Here is a 16209-nt window from a genome sequence, read left to right as displayed (position 1 = left end):
TTCCATTTCTAGGCAAAGCATTCACACACCTGCAACAGAAAACGCATGCAGAAATGTGAAATCCGGTGTTGTTTGCATCAAAATGTCAGGACCAGCACAAACCTCTAGCAGGAGAATGGAGAAAAGCATGGTCACAAAGCTTGACAACAAAATGAGCTAATTAGATGCATATGAAACAAGATAAAACTTTTAAAGATAATATTTCAATAAACACATTGCAAAACTTAACATAAGCACCATGATAGCTTGCATAAATTTTTAAAATACACCAAGCAGTCTTATGCTGCCATAAAAAAACATTCAGAATCGTGCTACACTTTTGATGAGGCTGCTTTTGGGGTAAACAATACTGAGAAAAGGGGGAGGGTGGTATGCTAGTGGAATGAATTAAGGAGATCTCAATTTTGCCTGTGATTATATCTTATTTTACTTATATATTGTGATGTTCAAGGCAGCATCTCTAATGTCACTATATAGTCCACCATAGCCTCAAACTCCTTATCTCTTTGCCTCTGTTGGGATCACAGACATTGGCCACCACAAACAGCTCCATAATTTCATACTTAAATATTTAGGGAAAAATATCACTCCTTCCATATAACAAACAAGCCCCTGGTCACTAGTCACATTATTTTTTTTTTGTACATATTTTTTTGTTGGGATACTTTTTAAAACTATTTTATTTGTGTCTCTTACCCTTCTTTCTTCCTTCTCCACCCCAATCCTTTCCAACACCCCAATACTGGGTAGGAGAGAAAGGGTAGTTCTCTTTAGCTACTTCCTGCTGGTTAGGATCGTTGAGTTCCTTTCGGCAAGTCCAATCCTCTTTTGAAGATATCTTCAGCTTCTTGTCACACTGCATCAACAGCAACCAGGAGCACCAGGGACAAGCACCAGCAATCTTCTTTCTCAGAGCTCCCCAACACTCTGCCATTTATTCCCTCTCCAGCGTCCTCAGATTTAAACTATCTGCAGCTGGCAAAGAGCTCCTCTCAGAGCCCGCACCAGGCAAATAGCTTGCTGCTGTGGACAATCTGAATCAGTCCCACATTCTACACCTAGGATCAAAACAAAAACATGTTTATGTATCATAAACCAAAACCTCTACAAGTTTTTCTTTCTTCTTTTAATTTATTTAAAGCTATAAATGTAATCTGTCAAAAAGTAGAGTTACATAAAAAATAAAGATTTATAAAAATAAAACCCTACAAAATAATGTAAAATAAAATATTTGTACCAAACATGAAGAAGCAAATTTAGTATCCTTAAGATAGAAATCTGTTCTTAAAAATAATGAGTGTACATAGAACATACACACAAAAAAAAATGTGGATTAATTTGTAACTTGTAATTTGTAATTTGGTTGAAGATGAGATACTAAAATTATTATATAACCATGTTAAGGGATGTTAAGAAAACACAACTACTATAAAAACGTTAATGGTATGAAACAATATTGGTAAGTGCCACGATTCAAGTTACAAGATTACTTAGAGAAAAAGTGTTATCAGAGGATTACTTGTTAAAAGAACCGAGGAGGTGTGGGCCAGTATTTGTCAGTAAAGCACCTCCCCAACAAGTGAGGACCTCAGTTTGGATTCCAAGAATTTATATAAAAACCTGGGCAAAGTAATGCATGGAAAACTGGGAGGCGAGACGCTAGATCTCTGGAGCTTGCTGGCCAGCCACCCTAGCCTTCTTGATGACATTTCAGGCCAATGAGAGATCCTGTCTCAAAGGAAAAGTGAGGAGTCTCTGTCCTAGTTTGCTCTCTCTTACGGTGATAAAGAACAAGGCCAAAAGCACCTTGGGTAGGAAAGGGTTTGTTTGGATTGCATGTCCCAGTCACAGTCCAGCATTCTCAAAGCAGAAACCTGGAAGCAGGAACTGAAGCAGAGGCCATAGAAGAATGCCTTAGATGAAGGCCACTTACTGGCTTGCTCCGTCTTAGCTTTCTTTCCTTCTTTCTTTCTTTCTTTCTTTCTTTCTTTCTTTCTTTCTTTCTTTCCTTCTTTCCTTCTTTCCATCTTTCTTTCCTTCCTTGTTTATTTACTTAGTTTAAAAATATTTTTATTTTTGAAATTTTCATACAATATATTGTGATCATATTCTTTCCTCTCCCCCAAACACCTCCCAGATACCCCACCCATGAGACCAACTTCAATTCTTTCTCTCTCTGATATCAAACCAGACTGATGACTCATGGCAATGAACATTTGCAAGTAAGGAAGTGTGGACAGAAGGGTATACTGTAGGACACACTGACACAGTACAGCTTCCACAACAAGAATTTTTTTTCTCTTGTGGGGCAGAGGGCAGGTATGAAGGGATGGGGAGATGACTGGGATTGGGGTGCATAATGTGAACCAATAAGAATCAATAAAAAGTTAAATTTAAACAAGCAAACACAAAAACAAGCCAGAACCAGCTGCCAAGAGGAGGTGCCACCCTCAGTGAGTTCAGCCCTCCCACATCAATCATTAAACAAGAAAATACCCCACAGACTTGCATACAAGCCAATTTTTTTCAACTGATATTTCTTCTAGCCTGCATCAAGTTGATAAAATCTAACCTGCACAGTGCCTAAAGAACAACACCTAAAGTTGTCTTCTGACCTCTACACATGTGCAAATATAGACATACACCTATGTACATATGCATGCACACACGTAACACACACACACACACACACACACACACACACAGACATACAAGAAAATACACAAAAGTGTTGACTCTTGTTAATGGAGAAGCCTTCTCTGACCACTCTGCATGTGCTCACTTTGTTTGAGACTGAATTATTTTTAACTTGTATGTAATTTATGTATAGATAGATAGATAGATAGATGATAGATATAGATACACATACGTTCACACATTCACACACACAGTTGATATACAGCAGATACTCAACGAAAACAAAAGTTTTAACTGAGCCTGTGATCTTAAAGGCATACATGTTTACTGCACCCTTCTTCCTAAATAGAACTATTTCTGTCTTCTTCTTTTCTTGTTAACCCCTAACTTTATCTGTTTAGAATTTATTTTTGTTTAGGCCTCTGTGTGTGTGTGCCGTGTGTGAGGTTGCAGTGGAGGCCAGAAGAGGGCATTGGACCCACCGGAACTGGAGAGACAGGCCTGCATGGGTGCTGAAAATCACATCCTGATCCTGTGGGAATGCAGAGGGTGCTCAGCCAGTGAATCACTGCTCCATCCTCCTAACTCTGCATTTTAGTCCTTTGCCCTCCCAGAGTGTGGCACACATTTGCACCTGAATATGTAGCCCCCAGCGCCTAGCTGCAGGCTCTGTGTGGTTTATCCCTTAGTCACTGGATGAACACCTTCTCAGGGCTTCTTTGAATGGACTTTTTTTTTTTAATCTCTTTTGGCCTTACCTCTCCTGTATTGATACTTCCTTTCTGTTTTTCGTGGATCTGAGCTCTTAGGCACAGGCCTCTGCTCTAGGCTTCTCAGATCTCAAATTCCCACTCCCACCTAGCTGTTCTGAAAGGACCTTCTCTGGAAGCTAACTTTCTACCAGCCTCATAGCCTCACCTTACCCCCACACACTTAAACGTCACAGAAGGCTCTGAACATTGCATCCTGTGTGTAAGCGCACTGTTTGCTTATTTGTGCATTTGTCTATTCAAGCGCTCTAACACCAGAATTTGAGACACGCCTCTAAGCTTTTGGGAGCATTGGAAGGTCTCACTTTGTTCCCCCCAGGATTGAACCTCCACTTTTATTTATGCTTCTAAACTCTGACCAATTAAGCCTGGGAACTCTCAGGTGTGCTTGAAGCAAATGTGGACTGAATTAAAAAAAAAAAAAAAAAAAACTTCTCCCAGCCAGATGGGACACATTTTTTAGAATTTTTATTTCATTTAAATGTTTTGTTTCCATAATGGGAATAGTTTTGGAGACCTCATTTCCATGGCATATGGGATTTCCCCATGCTTGGGGAACTGGGTCATGTGAATCAATAAAGATACCATCTCTCTCGCTCTCTCTCTCTCTCTCTCTCGCTCTCTCTCTCTCAAATTCTGGCCTGTTGGCAATCCCCCAGCTGTCTGCTCCTCTGATAATCAGAGGTCTGCTCCCCTCGAAGGGATGAACAAAACAAACATGCATGGAATTATTAACAGCAATCTCCAGGTGCCCCATGGAAGTCTTTAGTTCTTCAACCAATCGATTGTTCTTCCTTCCTTTTCGTAAAATCATTTCATAATAGAATTCACCTCTGTCGGTAGTTTCTTTAAGTAGATTTTAGTGTTTGCCTGGATGAAGCAATAGAACTTAAGGTTGTATATACTTTTGCTCTTTGTTTTCTTTGAGATGGGATCTCATGTAGCTCAGGCCAGTTTCAAATTTATTTAGCTGACACTGTCCTTGAGTTTCTGATACTCCTGCCTTCGTATCTCATGTGCTGAGATTAAGGCATATGCTAATACACCCCAATAATCTCCTTGACCACAAAAGAAATGCACCTGAAAGCAGATTTCAAGTAAGTTTTTCTGACTGAGAAAATAATTAGCAAAGGCCCTGAAACCAAAACCCCAAACAATGAGGAGATGGGGAGGGAAAAAAAAGGAGGACAGAGAAAAGGAGGGAAAGGAGGAGAGAGAGGAAGAAAAGGAGGGAACCTCTGTCCTCCTACAAGAGCATCCTCCTATAAATTTGTCACATATCCCATTTAAAACAAACAAGCAACAAAACCAGACTTGTGAGCACACCTTCAGTGTGTGTGTGTGTGTGTGTGTGTGTGTGTGTTTACATAGTCTTCTTTTAGTATAAAACATATTCAAAATAATTTTTAAAATTTTTATCACTTTTTTTAATGCAGAGGAGAGCTCATGTCACAGGGCACATGGGGAGGGCAAAGGACAACTTTCAAAAGTTGGTTTTCTCCTTCTACCATGTGGGTGCGAGGATTGAGCTCCAGCTACAAGGCTTGCAAGGAAGTTCCTTTACCCATTGAGCCACTTGCCAAAAAGTTTTATTTTCTAAAAAGAAAACTTTAAGGATAAGATAAAAATTTTAAAGAGGAAAATGCTCAATGTCTTAAACTATCAGGGAAATGCAAGTCAAAACTAAAAGGAGCTATCTTCTCACCTGGACTCAAAGATGAAAGTTAACAAACTCTGGATAGGATACAGAGAGAAGGGAACTCCAAGATACCATTGTGGGAATGCAGATTGGAGACACAGTATGAAAGCGCCTTTAAAAACCAAATTCGATTTTCTGTAGGTTCCACTATCCTGTCTGGATGTATAACCAGAGGACATGATGCAAGCCTACCTAGAGATGTCTGTCCTGCTTGTTGCTGCATTACTCACAATATCCAGTTTGTGGAATCACAAAAACGAGTTCATTTGACACGCCTGTAATCCCAGCACTTGGGGAGGCAGAGGCAGGTAGATCTCTGTGAGTTCAGAGGCCAGCCTGGTCTATAAAGCGAGTCCAGAACAGTCAAAGCTACACAGAGAAACCCTTTCTAAAAAAAAAAAAGTTCATATGAAGAAGCTGGGTCAAGGAGTTCATCCAGTGATTAAAGGATAAACAAAATGAGGGATACAACTAGGAACCGTTAATCCCAAAGATGGGTTTAGAAAGACCACTGACCCAAATCATCGTAGCCAAATTAATTAAAGTAAGCAATTAATTAAAGCAAACTAAGGGTGGGTTCAAGAGGCCAGCAAAGGATTTGAGGAAGAACAGATTTTTATATCTCAGGGGTAGGGGGTAGGTTTAGGGGGTGAGGGGTTCCAAGTGAAAAATTTGGTGGGCAAACTGGGGTTATAGAAGCAAACATAAGCATAACAAGTTAGTCACAAAGACCTCCAGAAACAGACATGATTGCAACGTGGGCGTAACAAGGTGTCATAACAACCTTTGAAACAACGACAGGGTTACAATATATTTATTTGAAACAAAGGCATGGTTGCCCTTTTCTGGAACAGGCGGCACTAGAACTATTTGTAGTTAAGGTTACAGGTGGGGCTTAGCCTGATCCTGTAGAAACAGATTTAATCATAAACACTGAATAAGCCTAGTTTGTCTTTACTATAAGGTGGCTTTTGAGCCTAAAATAAAGGCAGGCTGGTTCAGAACTAGAAAAGAGAATAAAGAAAATATGTGTGTGATAACTATCAGTCAGCCAGTGAAGAAATTCCCAGAGGAATGCAGTGGGACTGCTGGGCCCAGGGGAGCACCCATTTGGATCTGAGCTAAGTTTGTCCAGCTGTCATCAGCCAGTCAGGTGCTGAGGTGCAGTTCGTCTCAAGCTAAGAGAGATGTATTTTTGAGATGATAAAAGGTAAAGACACAGCCCAAAATTAGGAGTACTGAAAAGCAAGTATTGGCTTACCTGCAAGCCAGTTTGGGAAATGCATGTGTGATCTTTAGATCAGGGGATGGGGATCCATTATTTTCTGACTGAGAAGATAAGAGATTTGTGCTGAGTTTCTCTTCCAGAGAGTCCTTTGCCTCCCCTCCCCGGCTCAACAAATACTCTGCAATTGACTTTGGAAGCAAGTGCACAAGCGCTTAGTAAGCTGGTCGGGATTTATCCAGATAGGCACTGGGGAGGCAGGGAAGATGAAGTTACCTGACCAGGGTGTGTCCTCACCACACTCTATAAATGAGGCTTGCATTGCAGAGTGATGGTGAAGGAGCTTTAGCTTAACACAAGATATGTTTGATCACGGTGTATACACAGCATCAACAGTCTAATGCTTCACCAAAACCCAGCCAAACGCTCCTTCATCTGCAATTGACGTGATTGGCCTAGAAGAGAGGTTTGAAGGTGAGGAGTCCTGGAAAGGGAAAATGCAGCCCTTACATGTTTCCACAAGCATGCCTGTTAGAGAGGCCTCTGGGACCGTTGAGTTTGGAAACCCAGCCAGATTTTGAGTCTTGCCTCCCCAAACTATCTCCACCTTCAACTGTATTATTCTTTTCCCTTGACAGCTATTCTCCAGAGTCCCTATTTCAACAATTCTGTCCCCATGGCCCATTATGCTAAGTAATTGCATATGATTCCGCAGCCACAATGAATCTAACTAAATGACAGTTTATTCACCATCCAAAAATATATTTCTTTTCATTGTTTTACCCTGATCTATTGTTTTATAATCAACGTTTCTGAATACTCTTATCCCCCCTAGAAAATCATTATCCTTACACTAGTCTAATAAATTACACTCTCATTTAACCTCTACTCACTGTCCACATATCCTTTACTTATCCTGTGCATTTGCTGTAAATTATTTTTAAGTTAGCATAGAAGTGTTTTCTCAGTTAGCTGCTCTCCAGGTCTATCATTGTATCATATTGCCTCCATGTTTCTCAAGCCAGACTGATAATGAAGCATGTCAATTTTACTACTGTCATGAACATTCCTTCACAGCCGGCCATATGTTCTGCATCAGTCAAGGAATTTTTTTTTTAACTTTCACAAACAGTTAACAAAATACCTCTATTCCTATAGGAACCGAGGTATGCAGTTCCTCTGAAATGTCTGTTCTAATGCAATGGAGGTTTGCACCATTTTCTAAGTGAACAGGGCAAGCACAAAGTTTCTCTGCTTTATGAGAGCAGAGGGATCTCCCCTCTGGGGTGCTCTGCTCCCGTGGACAGCATGTCAGTTCCTGCAAACACTAGGCAAGAACCTGTCTTTATGGAACATCATGGTGTAAAGACTAAAAGTACAGGACCTGAGCTTGACTCCCATTCCTACCATTTACCTTACCTGATCTTTTATTGCCCTGGGTCTCGGCTTCTTTACATGCAAAATGCAGTAAATCACAGGGATGCTATACATTTAAGGGGCGATGTGTACAAAATTCTTGGCAGGTGTGTGGAAGAGCTCAACAAATGGGAGGGAGTGCTATGATATCACAACTCCTCTGTGAGTCTCCTCCAAACAAAATGATCCTCTCAGCCATGTTCCGGTAACTTTAAACCTGTTAGTGAAGCCCTCAGCATGCTGCAGAATCACTTCAGCTTAATGCCTCTATGCCCCTCATAACCTGTGAGATGGAGGTCTTCCGGTTCATGTCTGCATTCCCCAACACCCACTACAGCTACCTACTCTTAATTGTAACAGAAGTTTCACCATTTAGAAATGAGTTTTATTTTCACAAACAACCCAAATTTTTCTTTTTTTTCTTTTTATTATTAGTTACATTTTATTAACTCTGTATCCCAGCTGTATCCCGCTCCCTCATTCCCTCCCAATCCTACCCTCCTTCCCTCATCTCATCCCTGCCCATTTCCAAGTCCACTGACTGGGGAAGACCTCCTCCCCTTTCATCTGACCCTGTTTTATCAGGTATCTTCAGGACTGGCTGCAAAGTCCTCCTCTGTGGCCTAGCAAGACTGCTCCTCCCTTGTGGGGTGGGGAGATCAAAGAGCCCGCCATTGAGTTCCTGTCAGAAATAGTCCCTATTCCCCTTATTAAGGCAACCAATTGGTTACTGAGCTACCATGGGCTACATCCGAGCAGAGGTTCTAGGTTATATCCATACATGGTCCTTGGTGGAATATCAGTCTCAAAAAAGACCCCTGTGCCCAGATATATTTGGTCCTTGTGGACCTCCTCTCCTCTCCATGTCATTCTAATGCCCCCTTCTTCCATATGATTTCCTGCATTCTGCCGAAGGTTTGGTTATGAGTCTCAGTATCTGCCTTGATACACTGCTAGATAGAGTCTTTCAGAGGCCCTCTATGGTAGGCTCCTGTCCTGTTACTTGTTTTCTCTACATCCAATGCACATCCCATTTGTCTTTCTAAGTGAGGACTAATCATCTTACCCTGAGTCTTCTTTCTTATTTATCTTCTTTAGGTGCATATATTTCATTATGTTTATCATATCTTTTAGGTCTATATAAGTGAGTATATATCATGTGTGTCTTTCTCCTTCTGGGATACCTCACTCAGAATGATCTTTTCTAGATCTCACCATTTGCCTGCAAATTTCATGATTTCCTTGTTTTTGATTGCTGAGTAGTATTCCATTGTGTAAAAATACCACAATTTCTGTATCCATTCCTCCATTGAGGAACATCTGGGTTGTTTCCAGGTTCTGGCTATTAGAAATAAAGCTGCTACAAACGTGGTTGAGCAAATGTCCTTGTTGTGTACTTGAGAATCTTTTGGATTTATGCCTACGAGTGGTATAACTGGGTCTTGAGGAAGCACTATTCCTAATTGTCTAAGAAAGCGCCAGATTAATTTCCAAAGTGGTTGTACCAGTTTACATTCCCACCAGCAATGGGGGAGAGTTCCCCTTTCTCTACAACCTCTCCAGCATGTGAAAAACCCAAAATTTATATTCACTGTAACTTGGTATTCTTATTGACTATCAATCTAAAAGGAAGAGGACCTGATCTAAAGAAAAAAAAAACCTGTATGGTAAACGACAGTCCACGGAATTATTTGATGCCAGATATAGATAAAATTTGCTGGCTTCTGGCAAGACAGTTCCCTTTGTAATGAACTCAGGTGTCTCATGCTCACACAGCCTTCTTCTCCCTGGAACTGAGGACAGCATTGGGTCAGCACACAAATGCGAGCTGATTTCCCCCAAGGACTTCCCATGCCCGGGGAGCTACCGTAAATGCCAGGTGGAGGCTGGAGGCTGGAGCTCATTTGGTATAATGTCTGCCGAGCACTCAAGAAGCCCTGTTGCATTCTCCACCGCTACATAAGCCAGCAGGCATGGTATGCTCGCCTGCAACCCCAGAACTCTGGAGATGGCAACAGGAGGATGAGAAGTTCAAGACCAGCCTGGGATACAGGAGACTCTGTCTCTAAAACTCAAAACAAAACAAAACAAAAACCCAAACAAACAAAAGGCAGCTACAGAGCAATGCCAGTTCCCGGAGCTGCTGCTGATTTTGCAAACGGTGCACTGACTGGGGTGACCTTGCGTCACTGTATCTCTGCCATGTTGGTGGTGTGAATGAGACTGGCTCCCATAGCCTCCTATGTTTGAGTACTTGGTCCCCGGTTGATGGAACTGTTTGGGAAGGATTTGAGGAGGTGGCCTTGTTGGAGATTTGTCGTTGGGGGTAGTCTTTGAGGTTTCAAAAGCCCAGGTTATTTCCACTTAGCTCTCTCTTTCAGATAAGGATGTGTGCTCTCAGCTACTATTCCAGTGCCCTGCCTGCCTCCTGACATGATCTCCACCATGACAGTTATGGGCTCTAAGCCCCTGCAACCATAAACCCCAAATTAAATGTTTTCTTTTATAAGTTGCCTTGGTTGTGGTGTCTTATCACAGTGATAGGAAAGCAACCCAAACACCAGATGATCCTGATATTTGCTGGCCATAAGATCTTCCAAAACACCAACATGGAGGCAAAAGCTATAGTAACTCAGCTCACAGGACTCCCATATCCGCCACCCATGTGTTAATGTGCTGGGAACATGGAGTCCCCAAACTGCGGCTCATTTTTTTCAAACTACAAATGAGCTCCTTCCCCTGTGGGCTTCATCAGAAGCTGCAATAAGCTCATGAATTTCTTAAAAATGTATTAGAGTGCCAGGCACAGAGCAGGGCCCTCTCCACAGCAGCTGAAACCCACCTCTTCTTCGGGGGCCCCTATACACAGCAGCCATAAACCTATGTCTTCACAAGCCTTGAGGCTGTCTTTAGAACCACCTGCTTTGTCATCTCTTTTCTGATTTAAATACCTCTGTGGCCTCTTCTGGATTTTTTTTCAGTTTTCACTGCCTTCGTAAGAACTGAGTTCTCTGATCTGTGTCTCATCAGAACCTGGGTCCTTCACTGCTGTTCTGTGTGGCGTCTAATTATTCCCTAAATGGCCACACCTCATTGCACCCTTTAATGTTGCTATCTCGTTAGAGTGCTAATTGGCTCATCTTGTTATTTCCATCTTTTCACCGGCATCCCTTTTTTCTGCACCTCCTTTCAGGCCTCACATCTCTTTACGCCATCTCTTTCTTCTCAGTATTAAACCCTTCCTTTTATGCTTGTTGTCATTCCTCCCTTTCAGCAGCTCATTACACCCCTCCATCTGTGAACTTCATTATCCCATCCTGTTTTTAATCTCATTACCTCCTCATCACGCACATGCGATTAGCTCCTGCATTCACACACAGCACCTCTTTCTTTCCCTCTGCTTCTCATCATGGGCTGCCCTTCCCACCCTCCCCATTTAAAGCTCCCGCTTACAAATCGCATCGGGCCGCCATGCCTTCATCATTACACTCATCCATTTATGCATGTCATTACATCATTACCGATGCGCAGCTCCGTGTGCATTTCTATTTGTCTGCCTCATTATGGCCCCCATCCAGCATGGGCATGTCATTACTGCCCCTTGAAACATTCGTGTTGCCTCACATCCTTCTATGCTGGCATCCCATTACATCCACTGCTCCCAGATCTGACAACCAACTAACAAAAACAAGCAGATAACTATGTCTTGCTTTTAGAAAATCAAATGTTTCTTGGGCACCTAACATCAGTGTTTCTTAAACAAGTCACTTATTTCAGAAAAATTTACATATTCTTATTTAGCACAAAGATCCAAAGCATTATATTTCATATATGTGAAAAGAGGCTTAGCTTCATATTAAAAGTCATTTTTACTACTTTTATTATTTCTCTACAGTTTTCCAGGCATTGCAGTTATCCATGAACAGGGTGTCAGCTCCTCCCTGAGGTTCAGGGTCATGGTATTATGTGATTGGAATGACACATTGGAAGCCTCAAGGAAATAAGGGTATTTTCCGGAGAATGCTAGTGAGTGGCAGGGGTGTGAAATCTGATCCTCCTGTTCCAAGTCCATCCTTTATACTGTAGCACTTGATGTACATACCCCCAAAAGCCTTATTTGAAATAACCCCTGTGTCATTCAGTCCATTCTGTGATAGTTCCTAAGAATGGAATTTACTTTGCTTTGTTATCTTTTCTTTCTTCCTTTTTTTCTTTCTCTCTTTTTTCTCTTTCTTTCTTTTTTTCTTCCTTCCTTCCTTCCTTCCTTTCTTATTTATTTATTTATTTTGATTTTTTGAGACAGGGTTTTTCTGTGTAGCCTTGGCTCTCCTGGACTCACTTTATAGTTCAGGCTGGCCTCAAACTCACAAAAGATTCACCTGCCTCTGCCTCCACATGTGCTGGGGTTATAGGCGTGTGCCCTTTGTTTTCTAAAGAAAAAAAAAAGGAATATATTTAAAATATTTTTATATGCTGCTGTATCTTGTCCCTGAGATTGAAAAACTAGGTAAAAACTTAAACTTGAGGCCAGAGAAATGACTCAGTAGTTTGGACCACTTCTGCTCATCCAGAGGGCTGGGGTTTTATTCCTATCAGGTGGCTCAGAGCCACCTGTAACTCCAATTGCATGGGCTCTGACATCTGACTCCACCTCAGGCCTTGAGTACCTGCACTCCTCACAGCAGTCTCTTTCTTCCTCCTTCCCTCCCTCCCTTCCTCTGCCCCCCCCTTTTGAGGGGCGTGTCTGCCTTATAGAAAGCCTGGCAGGTTTGGGAATGTTCCTCATGTTTGTAGGGTGCTACAGCACTGAAATCAAGCCAGGCTTTGTTTTAAGTTCCCTCTGTCTCTGTCTGTCTCTGTGTGTGTGTGTGTGTGTGTGTGTGTGTGTGTGTTTATGAACGCATGCCTCATGTGTGCAGGTGTCAGTGGAGTCCAGAAGAGAGTGACCAAACTGTGGTTCTCTAGAAGATAAGTAAATGCTTTTAACTGCTGAGCCATCTCTCAACCCACTGGAATCGGTTTTATCTCTTTTTTACTACATCAAGTAGTTAACACAACAGCAAAATAATTATTTTTGTGTTGTTTTTGTTTGTTTGTTTTTTAAGACAAAAACAAAGCCAGTGCGTAAACCAGGCTAGCCTGGAAGTCACAGAGATCCACCTGCCTCTGCCTCCAAGGTGCTGGATAAAAGGTGTGGGCAACCACAGGCAAACAAAACATTCTTAAAGCTAGATGTTGCTCAAACTTTGGCATGAATTGGCATATTAAAATAATTGGCACCTAAAAATGGTTATTGTGAGTCCCAAGCCTGGAACGCCTCTCACCATCATGAGACAATAATGAGGGAGAAGGAAAAATGTTCTGTATAGAAGCGTGGCTGGTTTTCAACAAGCAACCCCTGAAGAAGCCAGTGCAGACCCTTGCAAGCACCTGAGACAATCAGACCCCGTGCACTGATGGTCCATAAAACCCTATTCAGACACAAGAAAAAGCTTACGTTCTAACTTTCCCAGAAAACCCTGAGCCTGGAAAGGTTTCCCACTGTAGGGTGGAAAGGAAGCCCTGGTGTTCAGCTGGTGGAAATGTAAACTTGAAGGCCATTCTGGAAAACACATTGGCAGAATGCAATGACACTAGAATATGCATAATATAAAATGTTTGATATCTCACAAAACCAAGTTTCTGGAATTGAGCAGATTATTATTTTCTGAAAGCAAACAGCCTTGCCAGTTCCCTTTGGCTTCTGTTGTTAGCCCCAAGGCAACGCAATGAGAACCAGATGTCATTATTGGGTCTGTACTACAAGCGAGAACCCTGAAAAGCTGAGTCTGCTCATTGACAGAGGGGAGGGACAGCTGCCTCCTCCTCACCTTCCAAAAGGAGGAAAGAAAGAATCTATGCTCTTTGGAAAGGTGCCTGTGTTTCTCCTTTTGCCCTTTGGAACATACATAACTCTCTCCAGAGAAAAGATGAGACCAATGTCTCTACTGAACACCCAAACAGACAAGGATATCTCCAGGACCTTTGGTCTCATCCCACACTGAAGCATAAACACTTCTAAGAAAATAAATCGCTGCTATCTAGCTTTCTAGTTACCCATAAAATTACTATTAGTAGAAAATTATCAGAAGGCATAGCTATGCAGAAACACACACACATGTACACACACACACACACACACACACACACATACACACGCACACATGTACACACACGCATACACACACAAAATGGAAGATTTGGTCTCTTTGTAAACTCAGTTATGTTATGTAAATAAGTTTTTATTTTAATCTCAAGTGTGGGATTTTAGTCTGGGCTTTAGTTTGTGGGGGTGGTCTTTGGAAACTGGTAACGGCCTGCCTTGTGCAGCATGAAGAGGGCTGTGGTCTAGGGCTCCGAGGGGTACAAATGGAAAGCATAGAGAGAAAGCATGGCTTGTGGCGTGTGGCATGTGATGGTTTGAAGAGACCAGAGACAGAAAAAGAGAAATATTTCAGCTCAGCAGCTTGGAGGAGACTGCTGGCTGTGTTTGCTCTTGACAGAGATTGGTATAGCCCCCCAAAAACCCATCAACCCTAAACAATGGGGAGAAGCAAAGGGGTCTGAGGCCCCTCTCCCCACTAACCTTCTCTTTCCTTCCTAGGGTTGGGGTTGGAAGGGAGAGGCTTTAAGAAACCCCAAATAGAATCTTATGAAAGAAGTGGGAAATAGTAAGACCTGTAGAGGACAGGAGCTCCACAAGGACAGCGACAGATCCTAAAAGTCTGGGCACAGGGGTCTTTTCTGAAACTGATACTCCAGCCAAGGACCATTCATAGAGATGGCCTGGAACCCCTGCACAGATGTAGCCCATGTAGTTGAGTATACAAGTGGCCTCCATAGTAATGGGAACAGGGACCATCTCTGACATGAACTGATTGTCCTGCTCTTTGATCACCTCCCCCTGAGGGAGGAGCAGCCTTACCAGGCTACAGAGGAAGACAATGCAGCCACTCCTGATGAGACCTGATAGGCTAGGATCAGAGAGAAGGGGAGGACCTCCCCTATCAGTGGACTGGAAGAGGAACACAGGTGGGGAAGAGGGAGGGTGGGATTGGGAGGGGAGGAGGGAGGGAGGTACGGGGGGGATACAAAGTGAATACACTGTAATTAATAAAAATAGAGAAAAAAGAAACCCCAAATAAAAAAGAGATTAAAGTGAGTGCTACACACACACACACACACACACACACACACACACACACACATGCGCGCACACACGATCACATCTTCTCTACAGTCCGGCCTGAGCTTATGACCCAGAGACTCTGTTCTGGAGAGCTTGTCCCAGAAGCATCCCTGCTCATACCACAAGAGACACAGGCAAGGATACTCTTTATGTTTCGTGTAAGAAAGAATTCAACAGCCCCTTGGTAATGGGTACCAATGGTTAAAAATACAGTGGCTGTGGCTGTGTGTGTGTGTGTGTGTGTGTGTGTGTGTGTGTGTGTGTGTATGAGTGTGTGTGTGTGTGTGTGTGTGTGTGAGAGAGAGAGTGTGTGAGTGTATGAGTGTGTGTGTGTGTGTGTGCGTGTGTGTGTGTGTGTGTGCGTGTGTGTGTGTGTGTGTGTGTGTGTGTGTATTTGGCTTTTCGAGACAGGGTTTCTCTGTGTAGCCTTGGCTGTCCTGGACTTGCTTTGTAAACCAGGCTGGCCTCGAACTCACAGCAATCTGCCTGCCTCTGACTCCCCAAGTGCTGGGATTAAAGGTGTGCCCCTACCGTGCCCAGCTAAAACAAGAATATTTTAAAGGTGTGTTCATTAAGAGTTCATGCATGCCTTGCTTAGCATTATAAAAGCAGTATGCCTGGAAGAGAAATTGTGATTCAGATTTTGAATTTTGGTCGACCTGTGACAAGACACTCCCTTGTGCTGCTCAGCAGCCGGCGTTCAGCCAGGAGACCGGCAGGGAATCACCAGGCAGCTGTGCACTGCAGTGGTCACATGACTTTGCTGAGGTGAGGCGAACAAACATCTGCACACCCCAGGTAGGACAAAAGGAGACTAAGGAAAAATTCCATCCAAGTGCAGCAAGTGGATTTATATACGAGAACACTTATACTTCCTTATAGGGGCATATGTGACCACGAAACAGCTGCTTCACCGAAAAGCTCCACCCACCGCATAGGTTGTGACCTTCATAATGCTTACAGAGTTCTCCTTCAGTTACTCTTCCATCTCTATACTCTAGTTCCTCCTGAGACTCATCTTGGGCAGGATTACATGAAGCTGGGGACTGAGGAAGTCCACCAGAGTAAGTAAATGAGTGGCTAGAATCTCAGGTGAAGATTTCCTTCAGGGTATCACACCTACTCTGATTTCAAGATGGTAATGGCCATGTCGTGTTCAAAGACGCAGAGCTCCACAGCACTAAACTATGGTGTCCAGCTGGTGTCCTGGCTAGTTTTTATTTACTTGATGAAA

At 42.7% G+C, this 16209-nt stretch overlaps 1 protein-coding gene across 7 annotated transcripts in view; it reads left to right on the top strand.

Moving 5' to 3' along the window:
• The window catches only part of Veph1 (ventricular zone expressed PH domain containing 1), a 212399-nt gene that overhangs the window by 163507 nt on the left and 32683 nt on the right, over nt 1-16209 (top strand). The window lies entirely within an intron of this gene.

This window comes from Meriones unguiculatus, chromosome 2 (genome assembly GCF_030254825.1).
Source record: "Meriones unguiculatus strain TT.TT164.6M chromosome 2, Bangor_MerUng_6.1, whole genome shotgun sequence".
NCBI lineage: Eukaryota > Metazoa > Chordata > Mammalia > Rodentia > Muridae > Meriones > Meriones unguiculatus.
This window is presented reverse-complemented; position numbering and strand designations above follow the sequence as displayed.